Source organism: Lissotriton vulgaris, chromosome 9 (genome assembly GCF_964263255.1).
Source record: "Lissotriton vulgaris chromosome 9, aLisVul1.2, whole genome shotgun sequence".
NCBI lineage: Eukaryota > Metazoa > Chordata > Amphibia > Caudata > Salamandridae > Lissotriton > Lissotriton vulgaris.
This window is the reverse complement of record NC_141697.1, coordinates 877865174-877881765: the sequence shown is the minus strand read 5'-3', so window position 1 is coordinate 877881765 and position 16592 is coordinate 877865174.

The following is a 16592-nucleotide window of genomic DNA, read 5'->3' as shown; positions in this document are numbered from 1 at the left end:
CAGTACACTTGTCACAGGCAAATAAGGCCTGGCTTAGTGGCTTGAGCTTACGACTTTGTTACCGGGGAACCAGGATCCAAATGAATCCCAGCCTCCGCACATGACCCTGTGATTCTGGGCAGATCAGTCTTAGGCATCGGCAGGGTCCTAAACCCTAGTCTACAGTCCCAGTGCCTAATAAAGTGTTATGTAATCTGGAACGCTTGTAAAGCACTGTAAAGCGCTTTGGCCAAGTTTGTGTGATATAAAGCTGTAAAAAAGCCCTTTTCAAAGAGTTAATGGCACTGTGACTTAGGGCTGCTGGAGAGTGTGGTTTCCATTAGAGGGAACCAGGGGTAGCATCTGCTCCTACAAGCTTGCCCCTTGGCATTGCCCTTGTGGCCACATTTCTAGCAGGTCACTGAGACAGCATTAGAAAGTGATCAGGGCACTTAGATCTTATATTTTTTTGTAGTTTTCTCTCCTTGCATTTCCTCCAGCTTTTAAATCAGAAAAGGGGGCTGGGAATGGCAAAGGATGGGTTGGACTATGTATGAATGATATCACTTACTTTACCCCTGGTGTTTTGATTACTTAAAATTAATGGAGATTGTTTTTTAGTTTCTCTAGCTCTTTTTCTTCCTTACTCCAAACATTTTAGTTTAAATGTTTAGGCTTTTAACTCCGGTGCGACTTGTGCGTGGCTGGAGTGGGAGCTAAGGGCCGGATTAAAAGTCTGGCGCAGGAGCGGTCGTCCACCATTTTGATGTTTTGATGGACCGCCCGCTGCAGCAGGGAACAGTTGTTCCCTGGCTGTGCTGCGGGAGTGCCACAAAACATTATGCTGAGCAGGAATTGGCGCAGTCCCACTCAGCATATTTTGAGTTCCTGGACCGCCAGCCTTGTCATAGCGGAGCCACACCATGAATATGCTGGTGGTGCAGGAGCAAAGGGAACCCTACAGGGCCCCATGTCTCCTGTGCCATGGGAATACATTCAGGGGGGCACAACATGTGCCCCCCCTGTCTAAATTCTCCCCAGGTCCAGCACAGCATGGACATCATCTTCCATCACATGGAGGAGAACTAACTTCACACTCCCCCCCCCTTTTGTTTTTTTTCCTGTGTTCTATATCGCCACCAAAGGCCCTGGTGTTGCCATGCAGGTGCCAGACCTGTAGTGAGCTGTCAATGTAAAAAAAAACATATGAATATTTTGGGCACAGGCGATGGCATACACCAGAAATGCAAGAAATAAGAAAGATACATTTGCCCATGCACACTTGAAACCAGATCATCTCAAGACATTGGGATAATGGGAAGGTAGGGGTCTAAGTACTCACTAAGAATACCTGCTCCTCACTGCAAAGTTCTTGAATCTTTCTATTGTAAGTATTACTACAGCCTTGTAAGTGTTGGTACTATAGGAGAAATGGTTGTATGTGGGAACAACGAGTTCCTCAACAAGGACTCCCTAAACCACACGGTCTGTAGCATGACTGCATCTCAACAACAATTGTTTTTTTACCACACATTCTTTTACTACTAACTTTTGCTGTAAAGGAATGCATGGTAAACCCAGCCCCTAAAATCTAAACCGAACTCCTCCAACCCCCTAAAAACTTACACAAACCCCCCCAACCTCCTAAAAACTAACACTAACCCCTCCCACCCCCTCAAAACTAACACAACCCCCTCTGCCCCCCTAAAAACTAATACGACCCCCCCCCACTCCATTAAAACTAATTTGAACCCCTCCCACCCCCAAAAAATTAACACAAACCCCTCCCACCCCTAAAAACGATCACAAACCCCCCAACTCCTAACAAACGAATGCAAACCCCGCCCCCTTACAACTACCTAAAAACGAACACCAACCCCTCCCACCCCCTAAAAACGATCACAACCCCCAGCCCCTAAAGACAAACACAACCCCCACCCCCTAAAAACTAACACAAACCCCCACCCCTTAAAATCTACCTCGAACCCCTCCCCCTCCCTAAAACCTAAAACCAACCCCCTCTACCCCAAACCCCTCCCTCCACCTGTTCCTCTAAAGTTCCTCTCAACTCCGCCCATCCCGAACACTAGACCGACTTAGCCTTAACCACTTATATGCGTGGCTCGGGTAAGTCATTGTTCGGGCATGTCGTTGTTCGGCTTGCACGACTGTCAGGATGTTCCACAGGAGAAAAGAGGTTCAAGGAGAAACAGAGGTGGTCCCCTGTTTAAAATCTTTCATGCCTGATAAGAAGTTTTGATACTCTTCTTTTAAATTATCTCTGACTAGGACAAGCAAGGTCTTCTATCCTCTGTTCAGCCTTCAACACAGACATTCACAAGCGCTACTTGAAATCTCCCACAATCATGGAACTGTCTTACACTTTCTTTGTCATACAGCACTTACATCATGTCACAGTCAAAAACACAAGGGTCATTCAGAACATTATGAAGAAACACAATGTAGCGAAACACAAACCCCTATTCTCCAGGAGAAGGAATCCTACTACTTTTCCTTCTGAATTGTGTTAATGGCAGTCTGCCCTGATTCATACTGCTCTGAAAAACGCCCCTTAGCTATCTTTATTGAGTGATTCATGAATTGGTGGATAAGTATCATGTCTTTCATGTTGGCAACTAGTTCAGTCCCCATCCCTTTTATTCTTTCCTAACGTTGTTCTCTGTGTTCGTTATTTCACTATCATTGTACAGGATGAGATCAATGGGAATTTACCAAAAGGACATGACGTTTACCCGGGGACCAAGGACCAAAGAGTATCCCAGTACACAAGGGACCTGGGGCTCCAGGCAGAAATCCTCCAGGTCCACACCCTCTCCCTGCTGTAGTTGGCGTCCAGATCCAGAAAGCTTGTTCCAGTAGTAACTTCACATCCACAACGTCTGTGGTCACCAGGGGCAGTAGATGGATGACATTGGTATGGCGCAGGTAGAGGTGGCCTTGTGGGTACAATCTGCAAAGTAGAGTCTGGACACCAGCTGAAGCTGCCCCTCAGGCTTTGTAGTCAGCAAACTCGATTGACCACTTCTGATGCCCATTGGTACTTCCACATCTATTTCAGTTCTCAGGAAGGCCATGTGCCATGGGTGTTAGAGGACCGAATCAAACCAAAGGCCTACCTAAAGCCCAGGAAACCTTTTCATTACAGCTGAATATGCACTTTTGACCAGGTCATAAGGCACATGGCCACTGGCGAATTCAATGATTGTTCTTTGCTAGAGAGTGTAGACCATAATAATAGCCAAAATATAGCATATTAAGTGTGTCGTGTGCTAGATGTTTTTCTAGTGCTCCATATGTTGGTGCTATTTTTGAGGTGCAAGTGCAATTGTAAAGTTCGTTCAAACAAAAGTAGCAACTTTAGATGAATCTTGCCATACTTTACTAGCTCCCTTCCACCTTCCTCTCCCTGATTTTCTCCTTTGGCCAACCTGTCCTCATTTTTCTGGTATCTATTCACTTCCTCATCCACCACAATGGTGTTAACAAGTAAATCTGTACTGCCAAAAACTCCTCCCACATCTCCCAGTTACACGTCTTCGCAGTTGATGATGGCTACCACTGTTTACTTCCTCCAGGCTCCCCTCCAGTCTCTTTTGTGCTTTGGCTATTCTATAGACATGACAGTCATACAGCAAAATTTACTTTTGCACAGTGCTTAATTTGAAGAAAAAAAAAAAGCGTCCCGGCCCAAAGTATTTCTGGGGAATCCACTGCAGCTGGCACTGCCCTATCTCCAGCCACTACTGCCAAATGCCAGTGATCATTGTACCTATATGCTTGTTTATGGTATATTAAGCCGCCACTGAAGAATTCTGCTAAAAAAAAATAGACACACAGTGCCACCAAGTGGTGCCTAACTAGGTGCAGGTGTTTAGAAAAAGGTGCTGGTGCACCAGCAACATCGGCATAAATTAAGCACCTCTTTTGTATATGGATGGTGGATCTCTGGGGGAGGGGCAAATGTGTTTTTCTCCTTGCTGCTCCAGGATGGGAGAATTAATGATCAGATATCGTTTGACCAGGGCACCTTCTGTTCTCCACAACTCTGGACCTTGCAAGAAGTGTCTTGGGGTTGAATGAATTGTACCGATACTGCAGCATTTGCAAAAACCTTTACATTCAATCCAAACGTACCTACAATATCATAACGTATAGATAGTCTGATATTTTAATGTACGACAATGGCAGAACTATTAACAGCAGTATTATTACTTTCACATATTTACGGTGCCCAACCTTTCCTCGGCCAGCTATTTACAATGCAATACTCTTCTATTATTACAGAAACATCTCATGCTACAGGTGAATTTGGATTCTGGACTTGGTCGAAGATAAATCGCACTAAATCCTCAGCATTCTGAGGGTGTAAATTACGGCTAGCTATTACTTCAGTCTTGCAAATACAGTTTTTTCTGTTTATATGTGGTATCAATGTTCTAGTATGACATGTAAACATAAAAACACTCTTTTTGTATAGCTGTTCATTGATCGAAGCAGTAGGGATTTGTGTCTTTTTATTCAGGATACTAATGTTTTAATTGCAATGATTTTTGTTAAAAAAGCAATAAAGTATTATACCACTACCTTTCTTTCTGGCTGCAGAACATCTTGGAAAGAGCAGTTTAGGTTAGCACCGTAGTATGATCAGAGCCATTCCTGTTGTAGCAAAGAACAGCCATGCTACCCAGCCCCATGCAGGCCCTACTGCATGCAATTATTTTCCTCAGTCAGAGGTGATATGGGTGGGCTCATACAATACTTTCACATTGTAATGGCAGATTCACTTCAGCATGCAATGGCAAGCCCAATTCTTTTTCAGGGGAGCATTTATCCTCTGAGATGTGCTCCACCTTTCACTCGGAGCATTTATTTTATATTAGGGTGGGGTATTAATGATGGGAGGACCTGACACTTGGCCACTGAGGCTGCAATACAGGCTCTTTCCGTGCTTGAAACTGAAAAATAGAAGTGCAGGTACTCTAGCACTCTTCATTAAAATATACACTTTTCCTTTGTTACAGCCTTGAGAAAGCCCTGGCGCCACTTGCCATATAGGGCGAAACACGTGTCGGCTGTCAATGTTCGACTCTGCACTAATAAAGCCTTTTTTCTAAACTGGAACAACTCTGTCATTTGAATGGAATTTTGAATCTTTGAAAACAGGATTCAGACTCAAAGTAATACGTATATAGAAACGGAATACATACTCTCTTTTTCCTCAACTCTGTAGCAGAGTGCCTGCTTGTTTCTGAGAAGTGCTGGTACCCTCCAATTAAAAGTATTACCATTCATTTGAGAAGTGCTGGTACTCTCCCTTGCAAAATAAAAAAGTGCCGGTATTCAGTACTGGACAGTACAGGCCCATTTAAAGCACTGGTCTTTTCGATATGTACTCTCATGTGCCCCTGCTAAAGTTGATGACAGGTTGGGTTCCTTGGTCAAGGCCCTTGATACCTGTGAATGGAAGGTATTTACTCAACTTATTAATGGACAGCAATGCTCCAAGTCAATAGTATCAGCCAAGTGTATATCTACAGCAGATAGGGATACTGGTAGTGAGACAGGTTGTCTAATCAATCTTCCCATTAGGACCTCTTGCGAGTTAAGGCCTGTTTTCTTATTTGCAGTAGCTTGCATGCTCATGAGATTTATGGGCAATGCATCAGGCCATTTGATGTCAGTTTTCACACACATCGTTGCAAGTTTGGGGCATATTTACAGTACCCCTGTGGCACTTTTATGCCCTCGGAGCGTTACTTTTGTGTTGCTCCGTTAGGCGCAGTGGGCCTGCCCATATTTACAAGGTCACTCAAAGACACCCTCTGTGGCTTATCATAGCCTTGTAAATATGGAGTAAGTCAATGCCTTACTCTGCTTTGAAGGGGCATTCCATGGGTGTTGCTGTGGGTGTTCACTTGCAACACCCATGTTTTTTACACTGCCCCAGATGTACAGCATAGTAAAAATCTGGGGCAGCGCCAAAATTAACGCCCTCCCAAAGCAGGCGTAACAAGGAAAAATGGTTGAATTTATCCTCATTTTGCCCTCTTTCCACATGTGCTGCATTCAGCGGCACAGCTACAATGAGGAACACGCCTCCCTTGATTGTTTTTGTGCAGGAAGGTGTCCTTTCACCAACAAAAACAATCATGCCAACAACACAGACACCCTTGCTCCACGGTGCAAGGGTGCCTGCATTGGCGTGCGGCTTCAGTTTGTGCGCCAGCGCTGGCAGAAATGACAGGAAGGCGCTGTATCTTGTAGATATCACGCATTTCTGCCCTTTTATTTTGACGAAGGGCATCGTTGCTGGAAGCCTTGCGGCCCGACCTACGCCAAAATAAGGTAAATATGCCCGTTTGTTTTTTATGCTATCCATCATGTCTCCCAATTTTCCCTGCTGAATGGGGGAGATAGGCACAGTGAAAGTTTGCTGTATTTGGAGGGCTTTGCAAATGTCATGCATTTTTTGGACAGAAATGGGAGCTCGATTTCCTCTGTTTATAGCTAGTGCAAAACCAAACTGAGAAAGAACGTTTTTTTGGAAGTATTTAAGTAACTTTCTTTGCACCAGTTTTAATACAAGGGTACACTCCTAAGCACCCTGAAAAAATACAAATAATAACACACACAACGTCATATGGCAACATTTAGGTTAATGAAATCCACTTGTTTATTTTCAAATGGGCTCAATGAGGGTGGATGGGGAGCCTGTATCGTCCTGGCTGTTAATCTGCCTACTGCTGTTGGCCACACCACACATGGAGGAAAGAACTAATTTTGCCTCCTTGAAGTTCGGACTATTAGCCATATTTATTAAAAAGTAACACAACGCAGCACATCAAGTCACCCTGCTGCGCTGTACTGCGTTACAGGAAAAGGGCAGGAAGGCACCATATTTATTACAATATAGTGCATTCATGTTTTTTCACCAGTGCTGATGCACAATGTGCTGCCTAGCACCAATGCAGGCACCCTTGCACTATGGTGTGAGGGTGCTTGCTTTGCGTGCAGGACAAAATCAGCCTCCTGATGCACAATCCTCTATCTATGTGTGCCGCACAATGCAGCACAGAGAGAAAGAGGACGTAACAAGGAGAAATAAAGATATTTCCCCTTAATACCTTACACCTGGAAGCCGCAGCATTTTGGTGCATTCCCAGGTCTAACAGCAATGCCAGATCTGAAAATGTGTAAAAATCCATGGGAGTTGCGTGAGAACACAATCGTAACGCCCATGAAACACCTTCCCAGGGCAGAGTAAAGCAACACATCGATACTCCTGATTTATCAAGCCACTTAGGGCGAAACAGAGCTTCATAAATCGCATTCGGGGATTGCGTCGAGCATGCACCATGTTGCATGGTGCAAGAGCGATGGAACCCCTTTCATAAATAGGCCCATTGGTGTCTACAGCACGAACCCCAATTTTAACTATGGGACTTGATTGTTGGTTTAAGCAATTTTGCAAGGTCTGGGGACAAGACTGAATGTGTTAGCTTTTTTTGTTTTGAGATTCTTATATATGTTTGTTAATATATGTTTTTTCATTGATTGATGTCTGTTTGTCTAAGAACTGAGATATTGTTTTATTAATAATTGTTTTGATTATTAATTGATTATTTGGGCTTAGAAAAGCGGTCTGTTTTGTTCTACATGATAAGTGCATTCTCTTTCCCCCATAAAAAATCCCACTTTCTGGTGGTTTGTTGAAGTGAAAGTCTGTCTGTCTCCTCTGTCCAGCGTAAAGGTTCGGTTGTATGAAGGGGAATGATCCTGGCATATTTCAGAATCCACTGGTGACAATAATCTGCCATGCCAAGTAATGTTCTCATTTAGGAGACCGTGGTGTGGTGGGGAACTTTAAGACTGGCTTCAATCCTACAGCCAGCTGGTGCCCTGCTGATGTATCGTGTCCCAAATAATGGACTTTTAGATGGCAAAGTTGCAGTTTCTTTCGAGATCCTTTGTGCCCTTTCAAAGCCAACTCTGTGATAAGTGTCAGTGAAATCTCCTTGCAAGCGCCAAGGTTTGGGGAGGCCAAGTGGAGGCCATCCACGTACTGTATCAGCACAGACCCTTTGGTGAATTTGACCTCATCTAAATACTTTATCAGAATATGGCTCACGAAATGAGGCACCCACGACCAATAGTGGAGTTCTTCCGGCAGTTGATTTGAACAAGCTTGATCCTGATTTGTCATCTCTGTTGTTTTAATTAGTGAATATGAATTTTTAGGAGTGGTGCTTCGTGCCCCCCTTAGGCAAGTTTTTGGACAATTCTCCTTTCTGGGTTTAATCGGGCGCACAGTATCCAATAAAAGTGGGTAAGGATATTTTGGATTTTTTGGGTAAGATAGCGAAATTCCCCATGCATCAAAGTTTACTCTTTCTGAGAAAATCAGAGCTGTTAATTCCTTTGAGGTCCACGTTGTTAGAGTAACCTCCTTTTCTGATAATGTTTTAATTTGCAAAAAACTCTACTGTCAAGAGATCTGCTGTAGTGATACTACGCAGCTTTGGTATCTCCTTAAATAATCTCCTTAGGTTTCCCCTATTTAAGGAGTCCAATCTGCCCTTTGTTTGATATTCTGGCTCAAAGATCAGTTTATTACATGACTCTTCAGGTTCACTCTGTTGAATCCCCGTTTGACGGGAACTATTCTGTTCTAACTGTGTGTAATAGACTTTATTTCTGATTTGTACTACATTATCTGAAGTCTCCCTTTCCTGCTTTATTACATGCACTTGACCATCACTTGTTGTCGTACTTAATCAGACAGGTTTTTGACGTACTTCCGTACATATACAGTCTTGTAAGTTATATTGCACTATTGGAAACTCGCAGACCAGTCCCTGTTTATCTAGGGACATTTTTAATGTATTCCAATTTTGGTTTTTCATAATTTTTATTCAAAGAACCCGGAGATTTTTTTGAATATTCCAATAACAGCCTGTCCGATTTAATTTTGTTTTGATCTTCTTGTACTCTGTCTCGAGTGGTTACCATACTGTGCTCATTCGGCATTTCTTCACAATTTGAGGACATAATTTGTGAATTTAAAGAGTCTCCATTTACGCCATCTTGCCTATTGGTTACGATTTTATCATCAAGCCGTGTCCTTATGAAGGCCTTGTCCTCATTAGCAATTTTTTCTTTATATCCTTCTTTTGACGGGTCTTTGATTTCTCCTTGATTGAGCTCCAAATTGTTTTCACTCACAGAAGCTTTAGAATTGTCTGGAATGTCCTGTTTTTTTTATAGTTGATGTACACTCTTTGTCTCGTTTTGTTTGTTTGACCCCTTCATTTAAGTGTATTTTGCTTTTTTGTGTACCTAAAAATGAATCACTATGAGGGGATTTATTAAAACGTACAATCGGATCTTTCAACTGAAAAGTGGATCCACTTAAGTCCACAGGAGGGCCTTTATTGCTAAGCTGGTCGGTTTTATGGCTGTACAATTGGGAAAAAATTGATAATGTTTCTTCTTTTCTTGTCCAGTTTGCTTACTTACATTTAGCCTGGCCTTACGTGCTCTTTTCCGTTGTCTTTTTGTTAATCTGCTATTTGATGGACTAGGTGTAGGAGTTAATTCATGGGCGGTTTGCACTTCCCCTGATCAATTTGATTCCTTGATTTTATTTTTTGAAATACTACCGTCATGTTGGGGGCAAGGTGTCTTTTCTTTTGCTCCTACTTTGTTGTCGATCATGTCTTTTCTTTCGGTCATTACTGGGTGGTCCTTGTCAACCTTATTTTCTATTGGCTCAACAACATGTTGGATTTCTGTTAATATTTCTGGAAGGGATGCCAATTTATCAATTATCTGGCTACATCCACAATTTGAACTTAATAGTTATCCACTGCCTGGAGCCTTACTTTGGTTGTCCTTAGTAACCAATAAAGACAGTGAGTCCAGTTTGGTGTTAATACCTGCAATATAAGTTCACTGAACATCAAGTTTATCTGATTGAAAGTTTAAAACATCTATGGCTCGCTGTTAGGATCTTAATGAAGTATCACTCCATTTTACTGAGTGGGAGGATTGCGATGGGAGTTCTATAGTTGAATCAATTCCACTCACTGAGGAAATTGTAATTGGGGGTTACCGGGTCAATTGACTTCTCATAGGGCTAGTATTTAGCGTAATATTTTTTCCCTCCTGCCGGTCTGTGCACACTGAATGTTTTATTGAGGTGGAAGCTGCCCCTGCTTCCTCCCCAACTTGTCCCTCCAGTGGTGAGCCTTAAACGGAACTCCTTCCTGGATCTTGAATGTGTGCATCCTCATTTGGCTGAGTATTCAAATTCAATGCTTGAAAGAGGTCGGCATCCTCTGATATGGAAAAAGAACTGATCCATTCATTGATTTGTACTTTGTCATTTTCATTATGTCTAACTACACTAAGGTCTCCTTTTTGTGTTTGATACTCTCCATGTTTCCCTTCTTTATTTTGACAGGGCAGGTCCTTAGACTGGATTTTGGGCAGATACACCTGCGCTGTAGTAATTATCAACCCTTTTTTTAGTGACACATCGTCACTGGCCGCCTCACCATTTGCATCTAGGTTTGCCTTAATTATATCATCCTCATTTATATTTCTTTCATGGTTTGTCATCCTTATGTGTGAGGGTTTTTCTCTTTTGGAACTAAGTTGTATTAATTTAATGTAAGTACTTAAACGTCCTAATAACTGTAGACTTCCTGTTATTTTTGCATTATTGGACTAGGCAAGCCTTGAGTCCCATCTGTAGAATATATTGCGGCCATTGGATCCTTCAGAAAATGAAATCTCTGATTCTCATTTTTTCCTCCAAAATTAAAAAATGCACTTTTCAGTGTTAACACCGAAACCAGTTTTTCCTTTTGTGATGATGAATTTTCTTTCCTTCTCTTAATGTTTGAGGTAGAGTTTAAATCTGTTTTTGATGCTCTTTTTCCGGTTTCCTCTGTGGTGTTTGTCGGGTTTTTCCTGATCTCATAATCCTTAGTTTCTCATGCAAACCCCTAACGGATCTGCTCTCTCCGAAAAAAGATTTCACTGGTTCAACTTGCCCACTTTCGTAGCTGGCAGTGGGTGTGGGGACTGGATCCGCAGACGTTGGATGGCCCCCAAAAACCCTATAAGACTGTATGACACACTTTCAGCAGCGAGCACTCAATTAATTACTTCCTTGCTTTTTTTTTTTTCTGAGGCAAATCAGTGGATATTCCAAAAAATGGTAAAACAAGGAAAGTTTTAATTTGATCCGCTTGTTTCCTCCGCGGCTCTCAGCCTTTTGAGTCCAAACACAGTCGGTATACACCCGTTACAACGCATCTTTTACTCCGCACTACCATTACAACGCGACTTTTACAACGCATACCATTACAACGCATTGCGCTGGGGGGCGCTCTAGGATAGGGAATAAGTATAATTTACTATCCAACACCTTCCCTAGGGTCCACGGGGACTGGAGTTAGAATATTAAATTATACTTACCACTATCCAGCACCTCAAAGCGCTATGCGTTGTAGTGGTATGCATTGTAAAAGTCGCGTTGTAACGGTATGCGGAGTAAAAGTATGCGGAGTAACATCATACATCCAACACAGTCACTACAGATGCCAAAGCCTCTACCGCAGGAGGAACTTGTGCTCCAAGGTACTACCACCACCACCCTTTTCCCACCGGTCCACTACCTTCAAAGGTCAAAGCAGGCGACCGGGACAGCAACGGCAATAAGTGTGGCGGTGGCTGGGATGCGACTGAAGCCGTCCGGCAAACCAGCCGTCCAGTAAGCAGTCAGGAAGCAGGACCTCCATATATGCGTGAGCGATAGCTTTCAGCAGAGTTAAATGCTGCTTTCCCACAGCTCACTCTGCACACTTGCACAGAGCCAAAACCCCCTACAAATTAATGGGGAGAAAAAAGGGGCCAGTGGCAGTGAGAGTCAGTATTAAAGTAATGAAGATTAAATCAGTCAGAGCGTTTTCAAAAGGCAAATGATACTGGTAAGTGCGCGTTTTTAACTTTAACTTTAACTTGCTCAAAGTGCAGTTCCTACTACATTAAGCTCCGCTCTGCACCAGCAGAACCAGGAGAGCAAAGAGCTGCTACTGCTGCCGCTGGCGAGAGAGGGAGGGGGGATTTCAAACCTTGTCAAACCTTGTCCCAGTCTCCCGTCTTGATGGTTGTGGTGGCGGCTCAGCAGCGGCTACCACTAAAAAGCAGCGATGGTGACTTGGTAATCCCCAGGGGGAACCTTTTAAAAGTGTACTGGACATTCCGGAATGTGAAAGCGCATAGGAACTAGAGAAGAATACAGAGCATAGATATAACACAGTGAAGAAGGTTGCTGTTTCTCGGATACATGAATGGACAGTGGCTGGGTTGGAGATGACGGGGTGGCAGAACACAAAATTTACCACCCTAGGGTTTTTGACAGTCCTTCTCAGGCTTTTTCACATATATAATTGGGGTGTTACATGGTCTCTATATGTATTACTATATCTTGCAAGATCCATGAGGTTAGCACTGGCTAAATGTCCACCTCAGCTTCAGGGCAAGTGGGGCACTGCAGTATATTTGTAAGAGGTTTTGCTAGGTTTAACAGGATCTGCACAGGCTGGGCAGATTGGACCTCACCTATATTGTTAACATGTGTGGACCACAGGGATGAGGCAACCTGTGACAAGAGGACTTCTTCAAAATCAGAAGCTACAATGGGGAATGGGCAGTCTGGGTGGGAAATCAGAGCAATAATGGCACATCTGTTGTAGGTGGGCACATCGAGAAAAACATCATCTGGGGAACAATGGATGGTGCAAACTAATTTACAAAGCAGTTCTCTTCCAAGTAGGTTAGCAGCAGAAAATAGCCTAAGGAGAAAGACAAGCTGGCCATGGATAGGGCCAAGGGTAATGATGACAGGCCAGGAGACTGGGTAAGAGACTTTATTGTTGGCTGTCCCCACTGTATTGATGGAGATATCAGTGAGGGAGAAAGTAAAAAAATCGGAAGCCTTCAAGGCAACGATATCTACTAGGCAGTCGGTCACTTTCCCATTTATTGTGCGTGCGACATCGGGTCTGTCCACACTAACCGGGACCTGAGGTGTAGTGATTAGGTCACTTCCCCCAGGCCATTCTAGTACTAGGTGGCATTTGGAGGTGGAAGAGGAAGCTACGAATTATGCTGAGCTAGGAAAAATGGAGGGACTATATAATTCAGTCTATGGGGCTATACGTCTGTTAGACTGGTCATTATTTCAATGCCCAATCCATCCACATTACAAGCAGTTAGTTCGACTACCCATGTGATGGTCTTTTCTTTCCATGCCTCTTCGTCTTTCCCGTCCATAACTTTCTCTGCCCTCCACCAACCCTCCATCTTCCTATAGGCCAAACATATTGCATCTGCAGAGCCATCAGTCTCTCCTCTGTCATTTCCCCCTGCTATTCCTGTCAGCTCACAAAGTGGTTTGCAACTGCGACTAACTCATCCAAATCTTTACTCTGCCAACCCACACAAATGCTACACAGTTGTTCCTGCACCTTAGATGGCAAGACTTGGATGAAATCAGCTACCACCGCTGGTTTGGCCTTCTTCAATGGATCTCGAATCCCTGAGTGTTAATAGTATGTCCATATAGATAATATTAGCTCAGCGAAGCAAAGAATGAAATATGTTATTTGATTTGGTCTAATTTCCAATAGTCGTAGGTTGATCAATCACTACCGTGGTAGGATAGCCACAACATGATCAAGACTATGCTGGTTGGATTAGAATCTGCATGTCTTTTAGGGAGACTCTTTGCACTAGCTGCCAAACCGGACAGTTTCTTAAATTTGTCCTGAGTCTTTAAGACTGTGCACCTTAGACTCGTTACGACCTTTAGATGTCATTATGTACCATTCCATGCATTCCACCGATCTCTTGTCGTCCCACAATTCTGCTTCCAAAGACCCCTTAAGTGTGCTATTTTATCCAAATGAACGGTTCCCTCTATCAGAAATCGTTGGTAGGGTTCTGATTTGGTGCATCAGTGCCATTTAACCAAATACTTGCATGCTTTGTGGCCATAAAGCACATACATATAATGCACCGGGGGTCCTTTTTCGTGGGGTGAGGTCCCTTGATCTTTCATCCCTAATAACTCAATTCATACTAGACATGTTCACATGAGACACAAAGACAATTCAATATAGGAAGAGAAAGAAGAAAGAAACTAGCAATATCGCAACATGGGGAGGTGGGAGATACAAATATTTTCCATCTAGTCATGATTTCACTGAGCCCACTTGCATTGAAGGATCTCAACTTTGTGAGAACCTTGGGGCGGCTGAGCTCGGTGCTCATAGGAGGGATCCGGTTCTATCATCTATTTATGCCTTTTACACCCACTTTCAGATCTCAATTCATATCTAATACCCTGTATTTCATGCTCACAATTTATCGGCCCCTTTTGTTTCCTCTCCGCCTTTATATTCAGGGAGAAGGAATCTCCATGACACTGACGGTGGAGAGGAAACTCGTAATATGCTTGGTGGTACCACAGTGGTCCTGCCAAGCGTATTGCGGCATCCTGACTGCTGCAACGCTGACAGAGAATGGCGGTTCCCTGGCCACTGCTGTGGGGCTCTGGCAGTCTGACCGCACTAGTCATTATAGGGCAGTCGAGGGGCCCCCGCGAGTCCGGTGATCCATAGAGTGCCAGACTCATAATTGAGGCCTGTGTGCCTACATAAATTAGTATCCTGGTATTAAAATTGTTTTTTTACCATAAAAGAACTTGGTACTATGACTCAGATGACCAGGCGATTGCATGATGAGGGCTAGGGGACATGGTGTCAGATTTCTTTGTAAATGTATCCAGGATCGTTTACCAGGTGTCAAGATCTATCTTCTAGCATTCTTTCCCCAACCCACTGCTGAGCCCTTTTTCGATGTTTGAGCAACTTCACACTTAAGCCTTCATAATATTTTTTCCACATAGGTATCCAGGGCAAATTTGTGTAATTTTTTCCCACATATTGGGGATTTTGAAGATACCCAAGGTTTGTGGATTTACCTAGAGCCCAACGAGTATATAGCTGAAATGAATAAAAATATTGTTTTTGCTTCAAAAATGGGGAAAAAAAGTGCTATCCATGAAAGTGTATGCTGGTCTAAGAACACCATCTTTCCAGTTTTCTGGCACAGGCAGCCTTGTACAAAAAAATAAAAGATATTGCCACATTTCTTTGAGTGATGGTCGATGTATGCAATTTTTTTCATGGTTTCTAAGTGATTACAGTTTGTGGTGGAAACATGTGAAAACTTTGGGGGACCCTGAGAGTTTAAGATTTCTGTACGTTAGCTAAAATGTCAAATTCAGAAAAAGGTCTTTGCGTTGCTCGCTCGTAATTTTCTGATAGAAACTTGGGGGCATATCATCAACAGCCAGCGATAATTATCGCTGGTCGTGTGTAGCGTGCATAAAATTAAAGCCGCATATCGCCGTATTCTATCGCACTATCAGCAACGCGCATTGCCGAGGCAATAGAAACCTAGGCAAAAGCGGCGCAAGAGTTGAAATCGCCAGAATTCCAGCGTTGAAAACCGCGTTAGGGAAACCCTAATCTATAATGGGAGACATGGACTCAGCATAACAATCCCCCTCCCATTATACATATGGTTTAGTGAGGAAAATAGCAGGCGTTACAAACCGGCAAAAAACCTGGTTAGCACTGATTTAAATATCGCTATGCGTGTTCGCGACGCACTTGAAAATAGAGAGTATCAGGGTTAGGGATGATATCCCATGTTGTTTCAGGGGACACGCCTCCCTTGCATCTCATTGGAGATGCAAGGCGATGCGATGTTGAAGCCAGTGCTAATCCAATTGAACACGCGTTAGCGTGCTCTTGTAAATTAAGCAATATTTTTATCGGCGCATTTTCGCTGCGATAAAAATATCGCTAGGCCTTCGTAATTTGCCCCTAATTATTAAAATAAAACAAAATAAGTAGGAAGAAATAGAAATAAGTGACAACACTTTCATCTGTAATTTTTTTGCCCAGTCAGACCCTTGTGGTCACAGAGATATACAGTGTTCGTTGATTGTCCAAAAACACACTATACCCAGAGCCAGGATATTATAATGATATTTCACTATGTGGCGACCCTGCAGAAATGTTTATGGTAACATTTAATGAATTAAAAATGAGTGTGTGTCATGTCCAATGCCAACTGTGTGGTATGCAACCCTCCCTTTGGGCCTAGGCCCTCTATGTGTCCTCAATGCTGCCAGTATCCATCCCCGGGGCCCCTGGTATGATTGTAAAGGCTCCTGTGTTCATTCCCCGGGGCCATTCCTTTTATATGGTTCTTGTGGTCATTCTCCGGGGCCTGCCCTTGTGTGTACTCATCTTGTTTGGGAGGAGAGGAAAAGCCTTCTTTTTGATAGCAGTCTGTGCCCAGAATGTTCCAGTTCCATTGACCACACCTTTCCCGAAACCTTGCAAGATTTTGGGAATGGCGGCCATTTTGGGCATGGTATTAAACATACCGAACGTCAGCCCTGCAGCCCTGCTTGTCTTTAGAGCCCTAGAGGGAAACAAGCTCCA